Source organism: Arvicanthis niloticus, chromosome 12, assembly GCF_011762505.2.
Source record: "Arvicanthis niloticus isolate mArvNil1 chromosome 12, mArvNil1.pat.X, whole genome shotgun sequence".
NCBI classification, from domain to species: Eukaryota; Metazoa; Chordata; class Mammalia; order Rodentia; family Muridae; genus Arvicanthis; species Arvicanthis niloticus.
The window spans coordinates 40,948,934-40,959,134 of NC_047669.1; positions in this window are offsets into that span (position 1 = coordinate 40,948,934).

The following is a 10,201-nucleotide window of genomic DNA, read 5'->3' on the forward strand; positions in this document are numbered from 1 at the left end:
ATTCAGGTGTTTATTCATGTTCTATCTAAACTCCTTGAATTCTTTGATTATATAATGGTCTTTTAAATTCTGCATTCTGAAATTCTCACCAGAGAACATTTCTATAAGACTAGGTCTTTGGGGGAGACAGATTATCTTGGCTTTTCATATTGTTTGTGTTTTTGAGATGAGACTTGGGTGTGTGGATTTATTTAATGGCAATGTGCCTAACATCCTATCTCTAGTGAGTGGACATTTAGGTGGTGTTTTTTTTTCCTGTTGCCCCAATTCTGTTGATTTGAATTCACAGAGGAGTCTGTAGGCCAGTCCTTTAAATGTTAACTTTTGATTGGAAAAACTTTAATTCCAATTCAGTAGTAACCAAAAACCGTGTACAACTGTAGTTCATGTCTGGGCCTGCACATGGAGAGGCAGCACAGGGTGAATGAGGGCCTGGGGAAGACTCACAAAAAGTGTGGGTGCATCTTCCTGCTGGGCTTGGATGTGGAGGGGCTTGAGGTGGAATGTTTTTAACTTCTCAGCTTTCATTCTGATTTTAGGAGAGAATATTGCATACATTCTCAGGCTACAAAGCTGTTATTCAAAAGCAGAAACAGAAAGTCTCCCACTATAAGAAGCTTTCTTTTTTTTTGTCTAAAGACAAGAAAGCACAGCAATTGAAGCCATTAGAAGTATTCATGTAAGGGCCCGATGTTCTAGTTCTTGTCTAGTTGCCACAACCAAACCTGTAACAGTACAGAGCTTGGCAATTCAAGCCATTAGAAGTATTCATGTAAGGGCCCGGTGTTCTAGTTCTTGTCTAGTTGCCACAACCAAACCTGTAACAGTACAGAACTCGAAGGCTGTCCAGGCCTGGAATTTATCTTCTGTTTCTGATTGGGGAAGAAGGTGCCTTCATGCAGACAGTCCACATGCTGTATATTCCTCTGTTTTTCAGGAGCCTTTTGTTCCTTTGTGTGTTGTGAGTACCTGATGGCTTCTACTTCTAGCTTTGTCTTCTTTTCTGGCTATCCCTACTACATATGCTCAGCACTTGAGATCTAAAGTGTTCACCCTCACAAAATGCTTGTGTTTGACGTTGTACAGTTCCGAGCTTGTACAATACAGGGCTGGCTGGCTGGAGCACACACAGGCTAGATTAAGTGTTTGCAAGCAGATGCTGGAAGTGTGGTGGACACCTGAGCGTACATAACATTCTGTCTTCCTTCCTAGTTCAGGAGCCTCATGAGCTTGTTAAGATGGACTGAAGGAGAAGTTGGTCAAGAATAAATGTTGGAATTACTCTAACATCCTTAAAGAGGTTTCTTTTTGCCCACGATTTTGTTGTTCTATCTGGTTTTGGTCTGGTACTTCTTTGAACATTGTATGTGATTCTGAAATTATTGAAAAATGTGTCAGTAAGTAATTGACCCATGATAAAGTTTGGGATTTTGTCTTCTTTTTAGTGTCTTAAAGACAGGCTTTCTCTATTATGTAGCCTTGGCTGTCATGAAACTCACTATGTAGACCAGGCTGGCCTCAAACTCACAGAGATGCATCTGTCTCAGCCTTCAAGTGCTGGGAATAAATGTGTTTGTCACCATGTCTGGCTTAATTCTGTATTTTCTTTTTGAACGGACATAGGATTTACCCTCACAGTTTAGTTTAGTCTTTAAAAAATGTAGAATAATTCTTATTATTTGGATAATTGAAATGTGAAAATATGTACGAGTAAGCTTGATTCATTTAAAAATACTTGATTATCCCAGGTTTATCTAATGTGTCATCATTTTAATTCTTAGAGGATGTTTCCCCTAACTCTCCAGAAATCTTTTCTTCAAAGAGTTCTGGAATGGTGCAGACAAAAAAGAGACTGGAATCAATTAATAAGTTTTGATCAAAACAGAGGAGACAAACAGTGTATGATAAACCTTCACTTTACAACCCTCTGGCCAGGGGCTGCAGATGGAGCCAAGTGGAAGTGCCTTTGTCTGACATGTACAGGGTCCTAAGTTAGATGCCCAGAATTACAAAGAGAGCAAAATAAAGAATATTAAAATTCTGCAAAAAATGCCTGGCTAGTGTTTAACCTTTCCACAAAGAGTTACTCTTAGTATTATGTGTTATTTCTGTTTTGGGAAGAACCAAGAGTTAGAGGCTTGGTCATCAACTGGAGAGATTCAAGTTTTCCTTAATCAGATTGGCTAGCCACAGATGAAACAGATGTTAAAGTGATGTGAATATGGTTCACAACAAAAACTAAAATGCACATAGGAACTTTAAGAAATTAGAATATATGATCTTAATATTAACCAAGGAACACTTTCATATTTATCTGGTATGTAATTTTTCAAAACAGTTCATCATATAGAGCAAGGTAGAGAGTTGGCCAAATACTGATGATAGACATATTTTGTTGGGCCTTTGAAGTTTTGTAAAGCATTTGAATTAGCTGGCAGTATTTCAAAATCAGACTTCATGTTACCTCGTTCATTTAAATGTCAAGGTAACAGGTCTGATCCCAGTGGCATATTTTTTGATAGTTATTGGAGAGATGTATTAAAGGTAATATTTGCCATTCCCTTGTTATGAGTTACATTATTTCCAATTTTTAATTGTCAGTGAATATTGTTGGAAATGCCACAGTACTTCTGAATGTTTCCTTAGAAAAGATTTGTAAATAGGTTTATTGTAGTTAGGTTTTTTCCCTTGCCACACTTTTGGAATTCACTTCAAATTGTTGGTTCCATTTGGCCAATCTGCTCATGTCAGCAAAGCGACTCCGACTCACTGCAAAGGCGTCAAGCAGGCAGTGCCTCTGGCCTGCCTGGCATGGAAGGGCTCTTGGCAGTGACTTGAGAGGTCTTAAGCCTCCTTAATTTATTATTTTAAAATCAAAGGTAAGTTACAACGAATGAGTTTTATAATGTACTTTTTACTTGTATATAATACTTCAAAAATGAACTTTAGTTCAATTACTTTAAAATAGTCTTAGTTTTTATTTAAGGTTTTAAGTTTGGTTTCAATGTATGGTGATACTGTAATACTCAGAAAACCCTTTTGAAATTAAGCCTTTATTGAACAGACATTCTTAAACACTATAGGAAAGGAAAACTTAGACATAATATATAAGTGTATTTGTACAGAAGAGGCTTCTCAAGCCTCTGTCACTGTTCATGTAGATCCTGTCTCACATCTGTGTTCCTTTAGAACATCCTTACATATCATTGCTTTGAGAAAATAATTTTGAAAACAATTGTTTATAAAGAATCTTATTCCAACTCAGTACCTTGTTTTTTAAAAAGCCAAAGATGGATAAAACACAATTCTTGCTCTTTAAGAGTTTACAGTGTGGGCTGATGAGATGGCTCTGGGGCAAGGTGCATACAAAAAGAGAAATATAGTAAAATGTGGTTGGGATTAAGGGGTCCAATGTGTGAAGTGATTTCAAGAATAAAATTAAGTAGTAAATCAGGGGAATAGACTACTTCCCATGCACAGGAGAGTCAACAGGTTGAATTAGAAGGCTAGTTCTACACATGGGTCTAAACTTCACTTTAGTGGGCATTATAGATTCACTGGAGAGAGGGGTTGTTTGTGGCAGGTAACTGGGTGGAAAGTGGTGGGAGGGATTAGTTTAGTAGGGGGAAAGCAGACTGTAGCTGTCAGATGAGGAGCAATAGAGCATTTCAATTCTTATTTAATTTTGAGATTAGCATAAATACCCAGAGTGCTGTCATATGACTTTAATCCCAGCACCAGAAAGCAGAGGCAGGCAGATCTCTATGAGTTTGAGGCCAGCCTGGGCCACATAGTGAGTTCAAGGACAGCCAAGACTACATGAGAACCTGTCTCAAAAATATATATTAGCATAAGAGATGATTATGACATCTTCCTAGATGTATATCATGTACTTTGCTCTGATGACCCCCTTTACTCTCTCCTTCCCCCTCCTCCCACTGGCTCACTCATCATCCCTAAGTCCTTTCCTCTCCACATTACTAAGGCAGCACTTTCAAATTCCTCTGATGGTTAAAGAGAAGCTTTGCTGGAAAGAAACATGCTGATGGCGGAGCTTGAGCTGTCTGTTTTTCCTTACGGGTACTGTGGCATGTAGCGTTAGAGTAGGTAAAGAATGAAACTAAGGAGACTCATTCACGTTGTCATAGTTCTGGGCATGGTGTGCTGAAGATCTGAAAGTGTAAGATTTTAGAGACATGAATGCATTTAGGGAATTTTATAAGAGGAAAGCTGACAATTGCATTGACTAATGCAATTTTTAATAATAGGTGTCAAAGAAGGTATCAGAAAAGATTAAAGATTTAAAGATTTGAAGGCAAGTAGGTAGAAGTAAATGAAGAGGAAAGAAAATAACTTAAATTACAGCCACTAAAAGAGCACAAGAGTCTTCAGCAAGAAATGAAAGCCCAGATTGGGCATCAACTCATGGCAGAGTTATATGTCTAGTTTTAGAAGCACTTTCTGCTTTCTCATGGGCCCTTCTTGATTTTAATTTTGTTTTCTTTAAAAAGATTTATGGCTCCAATTTTTGTGTGTATGTGTGTATGCCTCTGTGTATACATGTGTGTGTGCACACATGTGCGCACATACACGAGTACATACACATGCACGCACACATGCACGCACACACAGGCACATTCCTATCCCTGTGGTGGCCATACGAGAGCACCAAATCCTTTGGATCTAGAGTTATAGTTGTTTGTGAGTTATGGGGCATGGGTTCGAAGAACTGAACTTTCCCAGGTCTGCTGGAAGAGCAGCAGGCACTCTACACGCCTGAACCATCTCTCCTGCTCCAGTTTCTTTTCTTGGCATTTGGATACTAGATGAGAAAATTTGTGAGTGAGGTGAGAGCTGAGTGGTGGGTTACTGGTTTGGTTTTAAAGGAAATCAGATTTTATTTATTTAAAATTAATGAACTATTTATGTTCTGGCCCCATTAGCTAGTGGGTTAGCATGTTGTCACTAAAGAAAAACCAGTTTGTTTCCTTTAGTTTTATTCTAGATTCTTTATCCCACTTTGTTTGTTGACAAAAGACTGCTTCTAATTGAGAACTCACCAGTCTACAATTTATGATTTTGATGTGGGGGTGGGGGTATGGGTTGAAAGTTTGAGAGAATAGAAAGAGAAAAATCAATGTGTGTTTCTAAAACATACATGTGTGTTCCAGAACACCCAAGCATACACACACATGCCTCCAGCCTTTAAACCATAACGGGTTAGTATAGGGTTTTTTTTTTGTTTTTTTTTTGTTTTTGTTTGTTTCCTATTTCTTCATTGACTAATGCAATTTTTAATAATAGGTGTCAAAGAAGGTATCAGAAAAGATTAAAAAGTGAATTAAATTCATGTGTCTTAATGGTTAAAAGTGGGGTGTAGTTGTGGAAGCAAGTGTAACCAATTCTTTTATCATTGGCATTATTCTGGATGGTATTACCTTAAAGCCTAGTAGCATATTATTGTGTACACTTAAATCAAACAAAACTATTCGTTTTAATTCATTGGTGAATAACAAAGAGCAATTTCTGTTAATTAATATACTAGAATCCATTTTAAGGCTGTTGCTAGTTTATCATTGAGTATAGGAAGTGTCAATATCTTAACTGTGTGCAGTAATTGTAAAATGGGAAAAGAATGACAATTTCCTTTTTTTTTAATGGGCAGGCAAGCTCTTGGTTAGTCTAAGTGTAAACACATCATTAAACAGCAATGGCAGCCAAGTTTCCCTGGGAGGGAATAATGACTTCACAGCTTATAAACTTGGCATTGCCACACACTGGCCTGTCTGCAGCCTGGACCACGTATAATGTATTCCTAAGTCTCGCTCTGTAAGGATTTCGGGTCCAAACAAATGCCAAGTGAATGAGTGAGTCAGGCATTTGAAGGTCAGGAAAAGATACTTATTCATGTTTTAAAGATAAAAAGACTCCATTTAACCATTTTACTTCCTTTATCCTTTTATATTTTCATGCATGTATATAATATATTCTGGTCACACACAGTCCTTCATTATCTCTTGTCCCCTCTAACCTCCTCCTCTTCTTCCCTCTGTGTCCCTGCCATCTCCATGTCTTTTTGTTTTGTTTTTGATTTGTGACCCACTGCGTTTAGCTGGTGCTGCCTGGATGGGTATGGGTGTGGACCTGTCCACTGGAGCATGAGTAAGTCACCATGAGGACTTTACTGAGGACAAGGACCTCATTTCCTCAGCAGGCTAAGACTGCCAATAACCCGCAGGGAAGGCTGGACCCTGTGAGTCCATTCCTATGTATTCAAGATTGTGAGCTCAGTTGGTAAAGCTGAAACCTTATGTAGGTAACCTTATGCAAACCTTATGTAGGTAACCACATCTGATGTGAGTCGATGAGTGCCACTGCCTTGTCCTGTGCACGGTACAGGGTTACAGCTTTCTTTATAGTATGGCTTTTACATTCTTCACACTCCCTTCTCTGAAATATTCCTTGAGCCCTGGAGTGCCCAATATACGTGTGCTATTTAAGGATGAAGACTCAACAGTTAGTTGTTCTCACAATTTTAACAAGTCATGGATCTCTTCATTTTTCAATCACTGCTATGAGAAGTTTCATTGATTGAGGTTGAGGGCAGAACTAGTTTATGGACATAAACTTTCAGGAGGTTATTTGACAACATCTCCATTTAGCAAAACAAAAGTAGCAGGTTTCCTTTGGTGTCTATTGCCTCTCTAGCCAAGAGACTTTGACCAGGTCCCCAGTGCTAAGCATGAGCTCCCTTTTGTAGACAAGTCCTTAAACAGATCTAACCAGAAATCAGCTGCTCATCACAGTAAGTCATACCACTATTATACCAGTAGGCTCATCTTGTCTGGCAATTTGGTGTTATAGCATGAAAAGTCTAAAGCTGAGAAAAATCACTGTTAACTTTTTCCCTCCAGCTTTGTGCAAAGCAACTTCTGGCCTCACAAAAGCTAGCCAGCAGGAAGGAAGCTTCTAGAAGCTAGTACCTCAAACAACAAAGATGCCAAAGGGGTAAAGCTGCCATCACCACAAAGTGTGTGTATAGATCGTAAGGTATAGTTTGAAAATTGGACTGAACTAAGAATGGAGCAAAAGTATAGTTTGGAACAAAACATAAGGAGTTCTGCTTTACAGACAGGGGTGCCGGTGACTAGCTTCTGCTTGCTGGCTGAAGAATTTGGCATTGTAAAGTTTGATGGTTTGATGAAGAAAATGGACTGGACGATAAAACGGGGGAAAAAAAAAAACAACCCTAAATCACTACTTGTATAAAACTACTTTGATTTATTATTGTTATTTATTTCTGTTCTCTTTTAAAAAAGAGTAAAGATACTAAAGTTTGATGGTTTGATGAAGAAAATGGGTTGGATGATAAAACTGAAAAAACAAAAAACCTAAATCATTACTTGTATAAAACTACTTTGATTTATTTTTGTTATTTATTTTTGTTCTCCTCTTTTAAAAAATAGTAAAGATACTACTAATACAACCGAAGCATGCATTTTGGTCAGTGTTACGCATCTTTAGAAGACAACTAAGAGCCTTCTCCAGGTCTGTAGAGCTGCTTTCTTGTTGCTGAGCATGGAGAAGTGTTTGGAATTGATTTTCTTGGCAGAACATTCTCCAGTCCTGGTCAAGATGTTGTGCTCAGTCTTTTGCACCGTTCATTCATAATAGCTCTTTACATGATGAGATTGTTCAGCAGTGACAGATTGAATAACATTTCTGAACAGCATGAGACAGAGCAGAAAAGAAAAACCACCATTTGAGAGAAGTGAGCAGTTAAGAATAAACTTGGAGCTGCAGAGTCATGAATCAGCCAGAAAATAACCCAACTAATCGTGGCTAGGTTACTCTTCTGGATTGTGAATTCCTTATGGGAAATAAGGGAATTTTGAAAGATTGGTAATTCAATTGGAACGACTGGTGCTCACATAAGGGTTTGCTGTGCTCATTTCTCCCCATCATTGAATGTTTAAAATTATCCATGAAGAGAAGGAAAAAATAATAAAATAAAAATATAAAGGAAGGCCTATAAAAATAAAGTGTCATCCTATCTCCTTGGAATTCACCCAAACTGCTAACTGCGCAAACTGCTAACGTCTCATGTATTTCAGAATTCATTGATATCCTCTGTAATTCTGCATTAAGATTAAGCTAGTACAGTGTCAAGCTATTTTAAGGAGCATTAGCAGCATAAATTTCTTCCTCTGGGTGGATTTTTTCAAACCAGTAGCACATTCTTGAATGTATGTACTTTGCCAAGTTATGGGAACTATTTCATGGAATATAGTCAGGGACCCCATGTTTCCTAGTGATTTAGAGTCTTTTTGTATATAAGTCAATGTCAGGTCTCCAGAAATAACAATGCGTTTCTTCATAAGTCTCCCTTTAGGGGAACAGGAGAACTGTTTCCTCCTTGTAAAAACTTAAGTCTCTCTACCACTCTTTCTGCTGGAGTCCTCTAAGCAGAGTAAGCTTAAGATAGGAAGCAAGCAGCCATGATCAGCTTGTAAAGGGCTCTTATATAAGCCTGTCCATCAGAGACTGGGCTTCCTATGACAACATGGTTGGGGGCCGCCAGTAGTCCAGACATCCTGGGTTCATATGAAAGCAAAAAAAAATTAAAATAAAATAAAATAAATTAATCAGACTCTGAGTGAGGCTTCAGGGCAGTTCACAAGGCAGCAAAGTGATGTAGATGGATTATTATTTTTTAAAAAAATGTACCAACAGCCTGGTGAGAGAACTGTCAAGATTTGAGACTGGGATCATTTTGGAGGTTCTTGCCTCCCATGAAAACCACAGAAGCTGCTGTGTCAATCCGAGTGTAACTGTTTTCCAGATGAGATGTTCTTTATGAGTGGCAAGCACAAGCTGCTCCTGACAGCTGGAGCTTTGTGGCTGAGCTCAGTCCCAGCATTGTTAGATAAAGCGGCAGTGTGTGAGATGGAGAAAATTATTTTCACGCTGAGAATGCTATGCAGAATTTGAATGAAAAATAAATCACTTGACATGTTGGAAGCTGTCCTCAGGCAGAGACCCGCCAGCTCTATCTAGCTTCTCCCATTAGGTATAGGGACTGGCAATTGCTACTGTTTGTGAAGAGAACATACCACGAGTATAACAACAGTAAGAAGCCTAGAAACTACTGAGTCACCTCAAAGAATGAGTCCAGTTATCTGAGTTATGATCTTACTTTCAGTGCATTTGAAAATATTGCACACTTGCTTTTAGCTTGCTTAAAAAACCTTTACAATTCTTATTTAAAATTTTCTATTATTTATATTTTATGTGTATGGGGATTTTGCCTGCAAGTACGCCCGTGCACCACATGCATGCCTGGTGCCCATGGAGGCTGGGAGAGGGCACTGAATCTCTTGGTACTAGAATTACAGATGACTATGAGCTGTCTTGTGGGAATTGGGAACTGAACCTGGGTCCTCTGGAAGAGCAGCCCATGCTTTTTACTGTTGAGAGATCCATTTAGTACCCCCTCCTCCCATATTATCACTGGTGAGAGCAGCACAGTATAAAGAAAGGGCCAAAAGAAACTAAAAATAAAGGAATTCAAATCTTAGTTTCCTCATAAATTATGTTCTGCTGAGGTAGATAATTTACCTCTCTGAAGCTCCATGTCTTTATTATTAATTGGAAACAACGGCATATCAAACCTTACCTGTGTAAACTGCAAGTAGGGTATATTAATACTTATTATTCATAAGTAGATTTGGAATCCTAACAAACAAGGTTAATATAGAGCAATGGGATTTTGAAGGGGAAAATAACTTCCAGTGAAGCATTCCATGAATACCATTCACAGAATAAAAATTGGTTTAGTGGACACAACACCTTTATTATCTATCTGGCATGGCCAGGCTTTGCAAAGATCCCTGTAGTGGGTTGACCTAATGCTGCTTGTATTCTAACACTAATTTGGGACCCCAGAGACAGAGTCTGCCTAGTAACTCTGGCCCCAGTTGATTGTGATTGGTCAATAAACATGCCAACAGCCAATAGCTGGGCAGAAGAAACATAGGTGGGGTGGAGGCTACACAGGCTTAGAGAAAGAGAACTATTAGGGAGGAGAAAGGAGAGCTGCCATGGAATAGAAAAAATGTGCAGGAGGGAGAAAGAGAGCTGCCATGAGCTAAGGTGCCTAGAGAATGTGGCCCGGAAGACTGCCCAACTGGAGATAAGAGCA